Source organism: Lynx rufus, unplaced genomic scaffold (assembly GCF_022079265.1).
Source record: "Lynx rufus isolate CCGP_SWC_20201006 ecotype Redwood Valley unplaced genomic scaffold, mLynRuf1.p SCAF_18, whole genome shotgun sequence".
Taxonomy (NCBI): Eukaryota; Metazoa; Chordata; class Mammalia; order Carnivora; family Felidae; genus Lynx; species Lynx rufus.
Genome location: NW_025814832.1, coordinates 36,578,999 through 36,592,132, shown reverse-complemented (window position 1 = coordinate 36,592,132; position 13,134 = coordinate 36,578,999).

Genomic DNA, 13,134 nt, shown 5'->3' with positions numbered 1-13,134 from the left:
ACCCAGGGGGAGCAAAGGGGCAATGAGACACGAAGAGGTGAAGGTTTATAGCCAACATTACACAGCTAGGAACTAGCAGAGCTGAGATTTGAACCCTGGACACCTGAGCCACAGCCCATGTCCTGAACCCATCCACTCGCCCACCCGCCATATGCAATGATCGTACTGGTGGCCTCAGCACTTTGTGTGTCAACTCTATGCTTGTATTGATGAGAGGAATTCTCCCAAGTGGGTTCTCTCAGGGGTAGTTTGGGATTTTTCCCTTTTCTTTCTTCCTTCCTTCCTTCCTTCCTTCCTTCCTTCCTTCCTTCCTTTCTTTCTTTCTCCCCAGTTTAGGAAATCTTTTGGTGAGGAACTAAAGCTGCGGCTGACAGAATGTAAATAATGAAAAAATCAGAGAGAGGCCAGTCTTCCATTGAGTGGTGCAAGAATGATTTGTAGCAGTTGAACACAGAGCTTCCTTCATTTGGCTCAAGGTAGGAACAGACAGGCAAAACAAAGATTTCAACACCTCCATGTTGAGTCACCACCTATTCGTCAGGGGTTTTTCTTGTCATAGAGTGTATAATTTACCTCAGAGCACCTGGACACGGCACAGATGATGCACTGAAACACAAACTCTGGTGCTTGGTACTTTGTCCTTCCATAACTATATCAATCTTAAGCCCGGAGCCTAACCCGCCAAGAATCATTAACGACTAATCATTTTTCCTTTGCTGCCTGAGGACTGAAGGCGCGCGTGCACTTTTGTGATTGTGAACCGTCCCGTGTTTCTCACCGTCTGTGCTTTCTGTTGTGCACCTGGGAGGGTTCCTCTTTTAGTTGCAATAATTTAACTTATGGATAGAATACGGTAAAGGAGGGTGATATTATGGACACCGTCAAAGTTGGACAGCCACACATGGGTTTATGGTTTTTTATGGCTGTTCCTAGGCGGTGTCTTGAACACACCCTGACAAAGCCACTAAAATTGATAAAGATGTCCTAAACTCAACAGAACCTCAGGGACGACCCAGGAGACCGTGGAGAGACGCGAGCCAGATATACCTAGTTTCGTACCGCAGATGCGAGTAAAGGGCTGCAAATGAACTCTGCTGCTGTTCCTTCTAAGGGGTCAGATGTGAGGCCATCAAGGCCAAAAGCCGTCTGGGAAGCATTTCTGTTGGACTTTGTGTGATGATGATGACCCGGTGAGCCTTGGGCATGTCATTGCCACCGCCATATTTGTCTCCATTTGCCTCTTTCCCGATTCAGTGGGGTGAGAGCCTCCCCTTACCTACGGGGTAGTTCCTGCCTTTCTGTGCCCTGTGTTCTCTCTCTTTGCTTCCCCAGCCCTCCACACTGATCTCCGGCACACTCTGGGATAATTATCCTTTCAGAGTTAGTCTCCCCAACAGCAAGCTTCATAAAGTCCTTTCTTTATGCCTTCCCACCTTCTAGCACCTTCTAGCACAGCATCTGGCACATCCTGGCTCCGTTCATCCCACAGCCAGTACGTATGCCTAGACTGTCCACTACGTTCGAGCATCAGAGATACCGCAGTGACTCCAGTGAAGTCCCTCTTCTGGTGGAGCGTCCATTCTCGTTGGCTGGGCTGACCTGAATCATCACACCCAAATGAGAATCTGGTCCCAGCCCTCCTCGCTTTGACCCAAACCAGTCATCTCTTGTTGACTCCCTCAGTTGATCCTGTTTGCATTCTAAATCTTTTCTGTCCATCTGTGGATTGCCTCTCTGGCTTTTTAGATAAATGTGCAAGATCAGGAAAGTGGGAGGGACTTGAGAGGACAGGAGGCCCTGATGACCCTCTCCTTCCAGATTTAATGAGGGCCGTGGAAGTACATCCTACCTTTGGTGCCCGGGGAATGGAAGACCGTCAGAAGTGGAGCTCATCAACCTTTTCCTCTTCCTCTGGTTCTCTATTCCCTGCATCTGCCAGGAGGCTGATTCTTGGGGATCACCTGGCTTCTGAGGGTTGTTGTCCAGTCTCTTTCTTTCTGTGCCCAAAGATGCAGACTCTAGAACGTGTCCTGCCCATCAATGCCACAGAACAGTTTTGCTATCCCTCTTGCCCTGTCCTGTTCTCTCCCTGAACCCTCACTGCCCTTCCTCCATCCTGTGCCTCCATACCCTCATGTCCCTGGGGTCCCAAATGTACCCCACCTGCCCCCGGGAAGGTCCCCTTGGGCCACATCATTTCAAGCATGGTAGACAAAGTCCATGGCCCATGGCTTCTGATGCTACTCAGACATATTGCTTAGTCCACAGAATCAGAGATGAAAGCTAAGGTCCCTATCCTTAAGGAGCTCAGGGCCCACTTGTGTTACCTGATGACTGATGATCTTTGGGTGATGCTCTGACGTCACTTCTGACTGGTCAGCCATAACAACCTTGACCTTTCACACTTAAGTTTTAAGTTCTTCTGATTCCTAAGGCAACCGATTAGTCATCTTTAAACACACACTAGGGTAAATTTGAAGAGCTCTTATCTGAAGAAGTTCTTAAAGGAAAATAAAAAGGACAAAGAAGGCCATTCCCAAAGCTTCTAAGTTATCCTTCCATCAGATTGAATTTTCAGATATAGGCTCTCCTAAAAAAGTGTAACCGTGTCCATTTTCTCTCTACTCCGGTATCTAGAAACTGTTAGATTATTGGACTGAACTATTTCAGTCCAACCATTTATGTATTTAAAAAAATTTGTTTTAAGTTTATTTATTTTGAGAGAGAGAGAGCATACATGAGCAAGAAAGGGGCAGAGAGAGAGGGAGAGAAAGAGAAGCCTAAGCAGGCTCTATGCTGTCAGCACGGAGCCTGTGCAGGGCTCGAACTCACGAACTGTGAGACCATGACCTGAGCCGAAATCAAGAGTCAGAACCTTAACCAACTGAGCCACCCACACGCCCCTTAAAAAAGTCCTTTGGGAATATGCAATAGGCTAACAATCACCAATTTGCCTCATATTTCATCATATGATAAATAAAATATGTGTTTTAAGGAAGGGTGTGCAGGATATGGAGAGAGCCTCTCTTGTTATTCTTTTTTTTTTTTTTGAGAATACATAAATAAAAATACATTTTATTTGTTTTTGAGAGACAGAGAGAGAGAGACAGAGCACGGGTTGGGGAGGGGCAGAGAGAGAATGAGACACAGAATCCGAAGCAGGTCCCAGACTCCAAGCTGTCAGTACAGAGCCCGACGTGGGGCTCAAACTCATGAGCTGTGAGATCATGACCTCAGCTAAAGTCGGACACTTAACCGACTGAGCCACCCAGGCGCCCCATCTTGGAGCCCTGCCCATCCAAGCCGAACCTGTCAGAGGCTCCAAATCAATGAATCTCTGAGCTGAAAAAAAAATCTCCACTTACACATGGGGACACTGGAGCCTGAAGGTTCTCAAACAAAACAGAGTGGAGAGCTTTGAAGGCCATGTGAGTTTTCCTGAAATGTCCAGCTAATTACAGCCAGAAATGTTTTCCCTCAAATTTTCAGGACTAGGTCTCATCTCTCCCCTTCACCCTTCACTGGGTACGTGTGACCAAGAGAACCTGCCAGAACGATGCAGAGGTTAGGATCCAAACCGAAAGTCTTCCTCCGCATATCTCTTTTAGAGACCTTAACGCCCAGGGTTCTTTGTGAATTTGCAACGGGCACGTCAGCTTGAAAGAGATGGTGATGATAGGTTTCCCGAAAATCTGTACAGAGAGGGTGAGCTTCTCAAAAACAACCTCTACGCGTGCCCCCCTCTTTTGTGGGGGTGTTCTTTTTTTCATTCGGGCCAGTGTTTGTTTTTTAAAAGAAGGCTCAGATAGGCACGTGGGAAAATACAAATATCAGAGAAATGTTTTTCTCCCCGCTGCCTCTTCCCTCCCCATCCCCCAGACATAACCTCTATATATACTTGCCTTTTAAAGAAAAATATTCGTGTTGCACAACACGGTGTCTTGATCCAAGTTTTTAAAAAGTGAGAGACCAAGTGCCTCAGATAGCCTCCACCCCTGCCGTGCTCTAGGCCAAATACTGGCCAACGGGTCCCGCCAGACATTTGGAATGAAAAGGTTAACGGGCACCACCATAGCTTAGGATCTCTTCTTCTAACTGCATCCAGTAATTTCGTTTCATGTTGACTCAGCCTTAGAAGAAATCAATAGATGTTTCTTGGTCCAGTAGGTCGGTTTTGGTTCACTGCAGGGCCACTTAATGAGAAAATAATAAATAAACATGTAGCCATCACTTTTGGCCTCTTTTACTGCATGAAATATGTTCTAAAGCAGATTTCCACAAATAAAAGAGCCTTAATGGATGATCAGAAATGTAACCTGACCTGGAGAGAGGGAGAGAGGGAGGGAGAGAGAGGGACACACACACACACACACACACACACACACACACACACACGATCCTGGAAAGGCCTCTCGTGGATTCATTCCAGATGTTTTATTGCTGCTGATAATCCAAATAGGGGCCAAAACCCTCTTTGACTTTTGATGAGAGGGATTGGAACAGTTAACAGTAGAAAATGTCTATGTTTATTAAAAACTCTGTCAATGCCAAGTTGTTATGAGAGTTGCGATGCTTTTGTCCCTTGACGGAGAGATTCTCTTAGCCGAGGCCTGGGACCCCTGGCTCCCACTCCCTATCCTCTTGCTAACAGGTCCGAGTGCCCCTGGAGTGGGTTGGCTGAGCAGCTGGGAGTTTGTTGCCTGCTTAGGCTCACAGAAAACCTAGACAGACAGCAAAGGCTTAGATTCCTCAAGCGAATCCTTCTGAGGATTTCTGTTAGTCCAGTGGCTCTTGAGAGCAAGACAGATCAGGGCTTTATAAAACAAACAAATGAAGGGGGATTCCTTGTCTATTCTGAGAATTTGTGCTCAAAGAAGTACATTTCTGTAACTCCCTGATAGCACTTCACGGATCTTCCAAAAAATAATGGAGAAACTAAGGGTTTTGGAGGCAGATAGATCTAGATGTAATTCCCAGTGGCAACATATGTAGCTGCTTGATCTTGATAGATGACTCAACCTCCCCTGTTCTGGAAACTGGGGATAGTAATGGACATCCCCACAAAGGCTACTGGGAGCACTTCGTGGGATATAGACATTAGACTCCAAGCCCAGTATCTGGCACATAGTAGGTGCTCAGTAAATATAAGTTCCCTACTTAAGACCCCTATATATCAGAGATGAAAGTAAGAACTTAACAGAAAGCTTTCTGTGATGGAAAAAAATCTTCCCTCAGTGCTCAAAGCGGGGCTGGTGTCTATTCCGGGGTCTCACTTCTCCCTCCTGCAGTTCAGCCTTCGGTCATTTCATTCCTCATTAGCACCTGCCCCCCGCAGAAGAAGAGAGAGTGGCTGAGGCTCCCATCAGTCAATTTTGCTGTTAGCAAGTCTTGTTGAGATTGAGTTGGGAGAGAAAAGAAGCAGTCAAAATACAGGTTAGGAATTGTGTGCACGTCTGTTTTCTTTCTCTCCTCTTTGACTCAGCTATCTCTGTAGAGACGTCTCGGTCCGACATCTTTACTCCTTCAGCCTTTGCTCACTACCTAACCCTTGTCATAGGTCTTCTCCCACACCCCACTCCCACACACCTACCCTCCGGAGTTCGGCCTCTCAAAGGTCATCAGAGGCTTCTTGGTTGCCAGATTGTATGGCCTTTTCTTAGTCTCTGTGGTATTGGCATGGCCGACCTTAAACTTCCTATTCCTATAGCTAACTATGCCCCCAGTGTCTGAGAATACTCATTGTCTACCCAACCCCATTTGCCCCTTCTTCCTTGCTATTGTATTCTGGAGGCAATGCGCTCGGCTAAAATACCACAGCCTCCTTTGCAGTGAGAGTGTCCAGTGAGGTGTAAGCAGGATTATGCACAGGGAAGGGTAGCCTGGAACATCATCAGCCAAGTCTTCTGGAGGCTGGAACAGAACCCTGAATGTAGCCTGCTTTTCCATCCAGCCTTGGGGGACCTGACATCATTAAGGAAACATTTCCCTAGGACTTACTAGAATTCAGTCCCCGATGAATTCTCCCTCTTCCTTCACACAAGCGTCTGAGTAAGCGTCAGCAGGGGTTAGGGGATGCCCTACTACACTTTGGGGGCCCCTACATAAGAAAATGGAAAATCCAGGGGCGCCTGGGTGGCGCAGTCGGTTAAGCGTCCGACTTCAGCCAGGTCACGATCTCGCGGTCCGTGAGTTCGAGCCCCGCGTCGGGCTCTGGGCTGACGGCTCGGAGCCTGGAGCCCGTTTCCGATTCTGTGTCTCCCTCTCTCTCTGCCCCTCCCCCGTTCATGCTCTGTCTCTCTCTGTCCCAAAAATAAATAAACGTTGAAAAAAAAAAAAAAGAAAGAAAATGGAAAATCCATTTGGGAGAGGAGGGTTTTTTTTTAATGTTTATTTTATTTTTGAGAGAGAGAGAAAGCGAGCACGAGCGGGGGAGGGGCAGAAAGAGAGAGGGAGACACAGGATCCGAAGCAGGCTCCAGGCTCTGAGCTGTCAACACCGAGCCTGACGCAGGGCTTGAACTCATGAACCCTGAGATCATGACCTGAGCCGAAGCTGGCCGTTTAACTGACTGAGCCATCCAGGTGCCCTGGGAGAGGAGGGTTTCTGTGTGAAGTACTGGGGATGACTCTTGGTTGTCCTTACTGGTGGATGACACATCCAGAGAAGCAGAGGACCCCACCCTCTGTACAAGGAAACGTCAGTCTGGAAGGGAGGACCGTTCAGCTAAAGCAGAATGGAAATGCTGCAGTTCTTGCTTGTGCCCAGAGAGTCTGAGGAGAGCTCGGAGGGTGGGGTGCTCAACTGACACCCTTGGAAGGTCGGTCAGCCTGAAATCTCAGCCACAGACGGGCCCCTGGCTCTCCCGGGGTGGGTGGGGTGCAGAAGCAGGATGGGAGACAGGCAGCATGGGAATGATTGCGCAACGTGTGGAAGAACCAGCCAGGAAAGGATCCCTAAGGTGGGTAAAGGTCACCAGAGAATGCTCCTAATCAGACCGCTTGCTGTCTTGTTTTCTTAGTGACACATCTTCCTGATACGCTGTGGTCACTGTCCTGGCTAGTCTGGAAGTCTGTGCCAGCTTACTTAGTCATCTACTGGAAAGACTGCCTTAGACGTTTAATCTCGCGAAAGGATAACCCGCAATGTAGTGGGGCAGTACGTTGGCGTCAGGGGAATCCTTGTCGCTCTGGGCAAACTCTGTTTCTCTCTTGAGCCTTAGTTTTCTTGACTGGAAAATGGTAACAATGAAGCACACCTATCCGCTTTGTTGTGAGGGTTAGCTGAGGTCGTGTACTTAAAAACGCTGGATCTCCAGCCACCGGAAGGGTGTTAATCTTGTCACATTTTTATTCAATCCAAAAAACGTAATTAATAAAACCTTCTAAATGTCATTAAAATGGGTGCTACCTCCAGGGTTTCTGATTGAATAGACCCAGGTGGGGCCTGAGAATTTGCATTTTGAGCACATTCCTTGTCCATGACGCTTCTGTCGCTGGCCCTGGTGCCACACTTTGAGAACCACCGTTTCAAAGTATCTGGGCTCCTTCTGAGACTTACACATGGATTTAACGGGTTCCCTTTCTTCCTTCCGTCCATGCAATGGGCATCTGTGACACAGGTCTTAGGCTTTTGAATAGTTTCTTTTTTTTTTTTTTTAACATTTTTATTTATTTTTGAGACAGAGAGAGACAGAGCATGAACGGGGGAGGGGCAGAGAGAGAGGGAGACACAGAATCGGAAGCAGGCTCCAGGCTCTGAGCTGTCAGCCCAGAGCCCGACGCGGGGCTCGAACTCACGGACCGTGAGATCGTGACCTGAGCCGAAGCCGGACGCTTAACCGACTGAGCCACCCAGGCGCCCCTGAATAGTTTCTTGGTACAGGCACTATTAACATTTGCTCCATACTTCGGACATCAGCCTGGTTGGTAAGAAAACAGCCATATTTGGTCTTTCTAGAGATTACAGTAACAAAGCTGACATCCGTATAGACCCTTCACAAATGTCATTTAATTTGATCTATATCAAAGCCTCGCTTTGGAAATGAGGACGCTGAGGTTGAGAGAAGTGAAGTGAGTTGGTCAAGCGCACACAGCTGGACGATGCAGAGCCTAGACTCAGGCCCGGTTCACTGCAGAGTCCGTATGTTGAGTGACTTTATCACCTACCGTCCCAGAAACAGCCACAAACCACAGGTGTGAATGGTTTCTCAGCGTTTGCTCATGAAGCATACCCACCGTTTTTTATTTTTTTTTTTTAACTTTTATTTATTTTTGAGATACAGAGAGACGCAGAGCATGAGTGGGGGAGGAGCAGAGAGAGGGGGAGACACTGAACTTGAAGCAGGCGCCAGGCTCCGAGGTGTCAGCACAGAGCCAGACCCGGGGCTCAAACCCACGAGCCGTTGAGATCGGGACCTGAGCCGAAGTCAGACGTTTAACCCACTGAGCCACCCAGGCGCCCCAAAGCATGTTCACTTTTAACCAAGGAAGAAACCACAGCATTACGCAAGACGTGCTGCTCGATCTTGGACTTTTCCTCTTCAACCAGGATGCTCCCAGCCCTGGGGCCCTACACTGGGGGCAGTGTGTTATCAGAGAGCAAGAACCCCTGTCCCCTTCAAGGTCTTCCAGCCAGACTAGGCACCAAATTGTCACGAGACAGGTTGACAGGAGAAAATAAAACTCGATAGCAAACGTGCAGGCAACCCACACGGACAGGGAAATTGTGGAGACAGGCAAAATGAAGTCTATATGTCATTCTGATCTAAGGAGAAAGGGGTAGGAGCCTGGGTCTTCAAAGGGAAGGAAAGCAATCTTCAGGAAGAATGAAAAAGAGTCAATGTTTGATAAACAATTGGGACCCAAGGACTTTGATCAAACAGGCCTTGCTAGGTTCCTCCTGGTCTATCATACCTGGTTCATATCATCCTGTGCTTATCTATGATGATAGCTCTCTTCCTGGAGCAGATCCTCCACAGAAATTCTTTCCAGGCGGTTGAGGTGGAGATAAAGAGCTTCTCCCGAATCTGCTGGGTTCTTTCTGATGGCTTTCCAGCTCAAATACTCTTATGCCAAAGTGGCCCACTGGGGGGCAGCCTGCCCTTCCTTGGCCTCCACGTTGTCGAGGATGAAGCAGTTCAGAACCACATTCCATCAATAAGATTACTGAAAAGCAAATGGAAATTGTACTCTGTCCAGGGAAAAGGGGAGCCAACCACCTCTCAGCGACGGGAGGTTCATAAGGCTGAAAAAGAAGCATCTGGCTTCATTTGCAGTGGGTTCTGGAGCCAAGACGACGCTCTCACTTCAAGGCAATTAGGGAATTACAGTTTTGCCGTGAGGAGCCCTGTAGGAAGGGCTGATGACGTGGAAGAAGCCAGGCGCTGGAACCGGACAAACCTGGCTGCCAGTCTGGGCCCCTCCACTTCCCGGACAACCCTGGGCACACTCCCAACCTCTCGGACAGCACCTACCTCTTAGAGCCGTTGTGGGAATTAAATAGGTCCTCGTTAGCGTAATGTGCATGAAACACTCTAGTTGGCTTCCTCTATCCCCTGCGATCACCTTATAGGGTCTTTTTGTGGTGGTCATCATATGTGGTTTTTCCTATCAGCACAACTTTCTTTTTTTATTAAAAAAATTTTTTTTTCATGTTTGTTTATTTTTGAGAGAGAGAGAGAGACAGAGCACAACCCGGGGGAGGGGCAGAGAGAGGGAGACACAGAATCCGAAGCAGGCTCCAGGCTCCGAGCTGTCAGCACAGAGCCCGACGCGGGGCTCGAACTCACGGACCTCGAGATCGTGACCTGAGCTGAAGTTGGATGCTCAACTGACTGAGCCACCAGGTGCCCCAGCAGCACACCTTTCCTATTTGGGGGTGAGTCTTGGAGCCATGGGAGGTGAAAGGATCACACACTCCTTCTCCCTGACTCCTGGAGAACAAGTGTGTAAATAAGTGTTGCCAGTGATGAGCTTTCAGATCTTAATTTGAGTCGTCTAAAAGCGGAGCCAGAGACAAGGATTTGGGTGCGGGGAGTTTATGTTGGAGATGATCCCAGAGAGCAAGCCTGCAGGTGCAGAGCAAGTACAGTGGAGAAGAAGGAAGTACCAATTAAGGGTGTGGCACCAAGCTGCTTATAGTGTGGGCACCAGGGCTCCATCCTGCCGGGGACCATCTGGGAACGATCTAGAATGACTCTCCCAGTTGTCTTTTAAAAACAAGAGGCTAGAGCAATTCTACCCCTGGTCGTACACCCAAGAGAAATAAAAACGTATGTCCCCACAAAAACTTGACCCCAGATGTTTATAGCAGCACTGTTCAATAACAAAAAGATGGAAACAACCTGAATATCCGTCAACTGGTGGATGAATAAATAAAACACGGTCTATCCATACGATGGAATGTTACTCAGCTACACAAAGGAATGGAGTACTGACACATAGTAAACACGAATGAACCTTGAAAACATGATGCTAAATGAAAGAAGCCAGACATGAGAGACCCCATATTATATGATTCCATTTACATGAGATTTCCAGAACAGGACAATCTATGGAGATAGGAACATTTTTGAAGTGATAAAAATTGGCTATGGTGGTGGTTGCACGTATCAGTGACTAAAACTCCTTGAATTGTATACTTTATTTTTTTTAATGTTTACTTATTTATTTTTGAGAGACAGAGAGAGGCAGAAACAGGAAGTGGGGGAGGGGTAGACAGAGAGGGAGAGAGAGAATCCCAAGCAGGCTCCGTGCTGTCAGCCCAGAGGGATGGGGCTTGAACTCACGAAACTTGAGATCATGACCCGAGTTGAAATCAAGAGTTGGATGCTTCACTGACTGAGCCATTCAGGTGCCTCTGAATTGTATACTTTAAATAGGTGAATTGTATGATTTGGAAACTGCATCACAATAAAACTGTTTTAAAGAAAAAGGAGGCTGGGATGCTGGTCTCTAGGAGACGCTCCTACAACTTCTGGGGTACAGACTGAGGGCTGGGTGAGTTCCTGAGGTTCAGGCAGAGGGTGCCTTAGGTGGGAGCACCAGCATGCCTGGGGCGTGACCACAGTGAGAGATGGGCTAAGGGATAACTGTCCAAGACACCAATGATGTTGGCTATCTTTCCCCTGAGGTGCTGAATCTTAAAAGAGGTACAAAGGGGCGCCTGAGTGGCTCAGTCAGTTAAGCGTTCGTGAGTTCATGAGTTCGAGCCCCACGTCGGGCTCTGTGCTGACAGCTCAGAGCCTGGAGCCTGCTTCACATTCTGTGTCTCCCTCTCTCTCTGCCCCTTCCCTGCTCATGCTGTGTCTCTCTCTGCTTCAAAAATAAATAAACATTAAAAAAAAATTAAAAAAAAGAGGTACATAAAGGCGTAGTCACAAAGAGGAGAGTATTCATAATATGGTCCAAGTGAAGCAATTCACTTTTGGTTATAGACACAAAAGAACTGAAAGCAGGGTCTGGAAGAGGTATTGTTTTTTAAAAAATTTTTTAACACTTATTTATTGTTGAGAGACGGAGAGAGACAGAGACAGAGAGCATGAACAGGGGAGGGGCAGAGAGAGAGGGACACACAGAATCCGAAGCAGGCTCCAGGCTCTGAGCTGTCAGCACAGAGCCCAACAGGGGGCTCGAGCTCATGAACCATGAGATCATGACCTGAGCTGAAGTCGGACGCCCAACCAACGGAGCCACCCAGGCGTCCCTGGAAGAGGTATATGTATCGCCATGATCATAATGGCATATTCGCTAAGTGTCCATTGACAGATGAATGGATAAAAAATATGTAGTACACACATACAATAAAATATTATTCAGCCTTAACAAGCAAGAAAGTCCTGCTACATGCTACAACATGGATGAACCTTAAGGACCTTACGCGAAGGGAAGTAAAGTCACAAAAAGACCAAGACTGTATAACGGCCCTTACGTGAGATAGCTGGTGTAGTCAGATTTATGGAGACTGAAAGTAGAATGATAGTTTCCAGGGGCTCGGGGGAGGGGACACCAGGAAGTCCCTTACTGGGGACAGAGTTTCAGTCTGGGATGATGACACAGACGGATGGGGGAGATGGCTGTACTACCCTGTGAATGTACCTAACGCCACCGACCTGCACGCTCGTTGGGAGTGCAAACTCGTGCAGCCGCCGTGGAAAGCAGAGCGGAGGCTCCTCAAAAATGTAAAAATAGAGATACCGTATGATCCCGTAATTACACTGCTGAGTATTGATCCAAAGAAAACAAAAACACTACTCTGCAAAGGTATATGCACTCCCGTGTCTATTGCAGCAGGATTTACAATGGCCAGGCTAGGGAAGTATTCACTGAGAGATGAGAGGACAAAGAAGATGTGGTATGTCTATGAATATAGACGCACATAAAAATATGCAATGGAATATTACGCAGCCATAAAAAAGAATAAGAGCTTACTATGTGTGACCACGTGTGTGCACCTGGAAGGTTTTATGCTAAGTGAAATACGTCAGATGGAGGAAGACAAACACCATATGATTTCACTTACCTATGGCATCTAAAAAACAAAACAAATGAGCAGCCTAAACGAACCTAAAACAGAAACAGACTTGGGGCTCCTGGGTGGCTCAGTTGGTTAAGCATCTGCCTCTTGGTTTCAGCTCAGGTCATGATCTCATGGTCATGAGATCGAGCCCCAGGTCAGCTCAGCACTGACAGCACGGAGCCTGCTTGGGATACTCTCTCTCTCCTTCTCCCTCTGCCCCTCCCCACTCTCTCTCTCTCTCTGTCTCTCTCAAAATAAACAAACTTAAAAAAAAATTAAAATCGCTCTCTCAAAATAAATAAACTTAAAAAAAAATTAAAAAAGAAAAACAGAAACAGACTCATAAGTACAGAGAACAGACCGGTGGTTTGGGTGGGGGGATGGGCGAAATAGGCGAAAGAGATTCCAGTCATGAAATAATGAAATAAATACCCGGTGCGGGGCTCAATCTCACAAACTGTGAGGTTATGGCCCGAGCCGAAATCAAGAGTCAGAGGCTTAACTGACTGAGCCACCCTGGCGCCGCTGTACAAATATTTTTTAAAGGAGTGGAGGGGAGAGATTGCTCATGGCGGTCCCGTTTCTTGTCCTGTGGTCTATGATGCTGTCTGCCAAGCA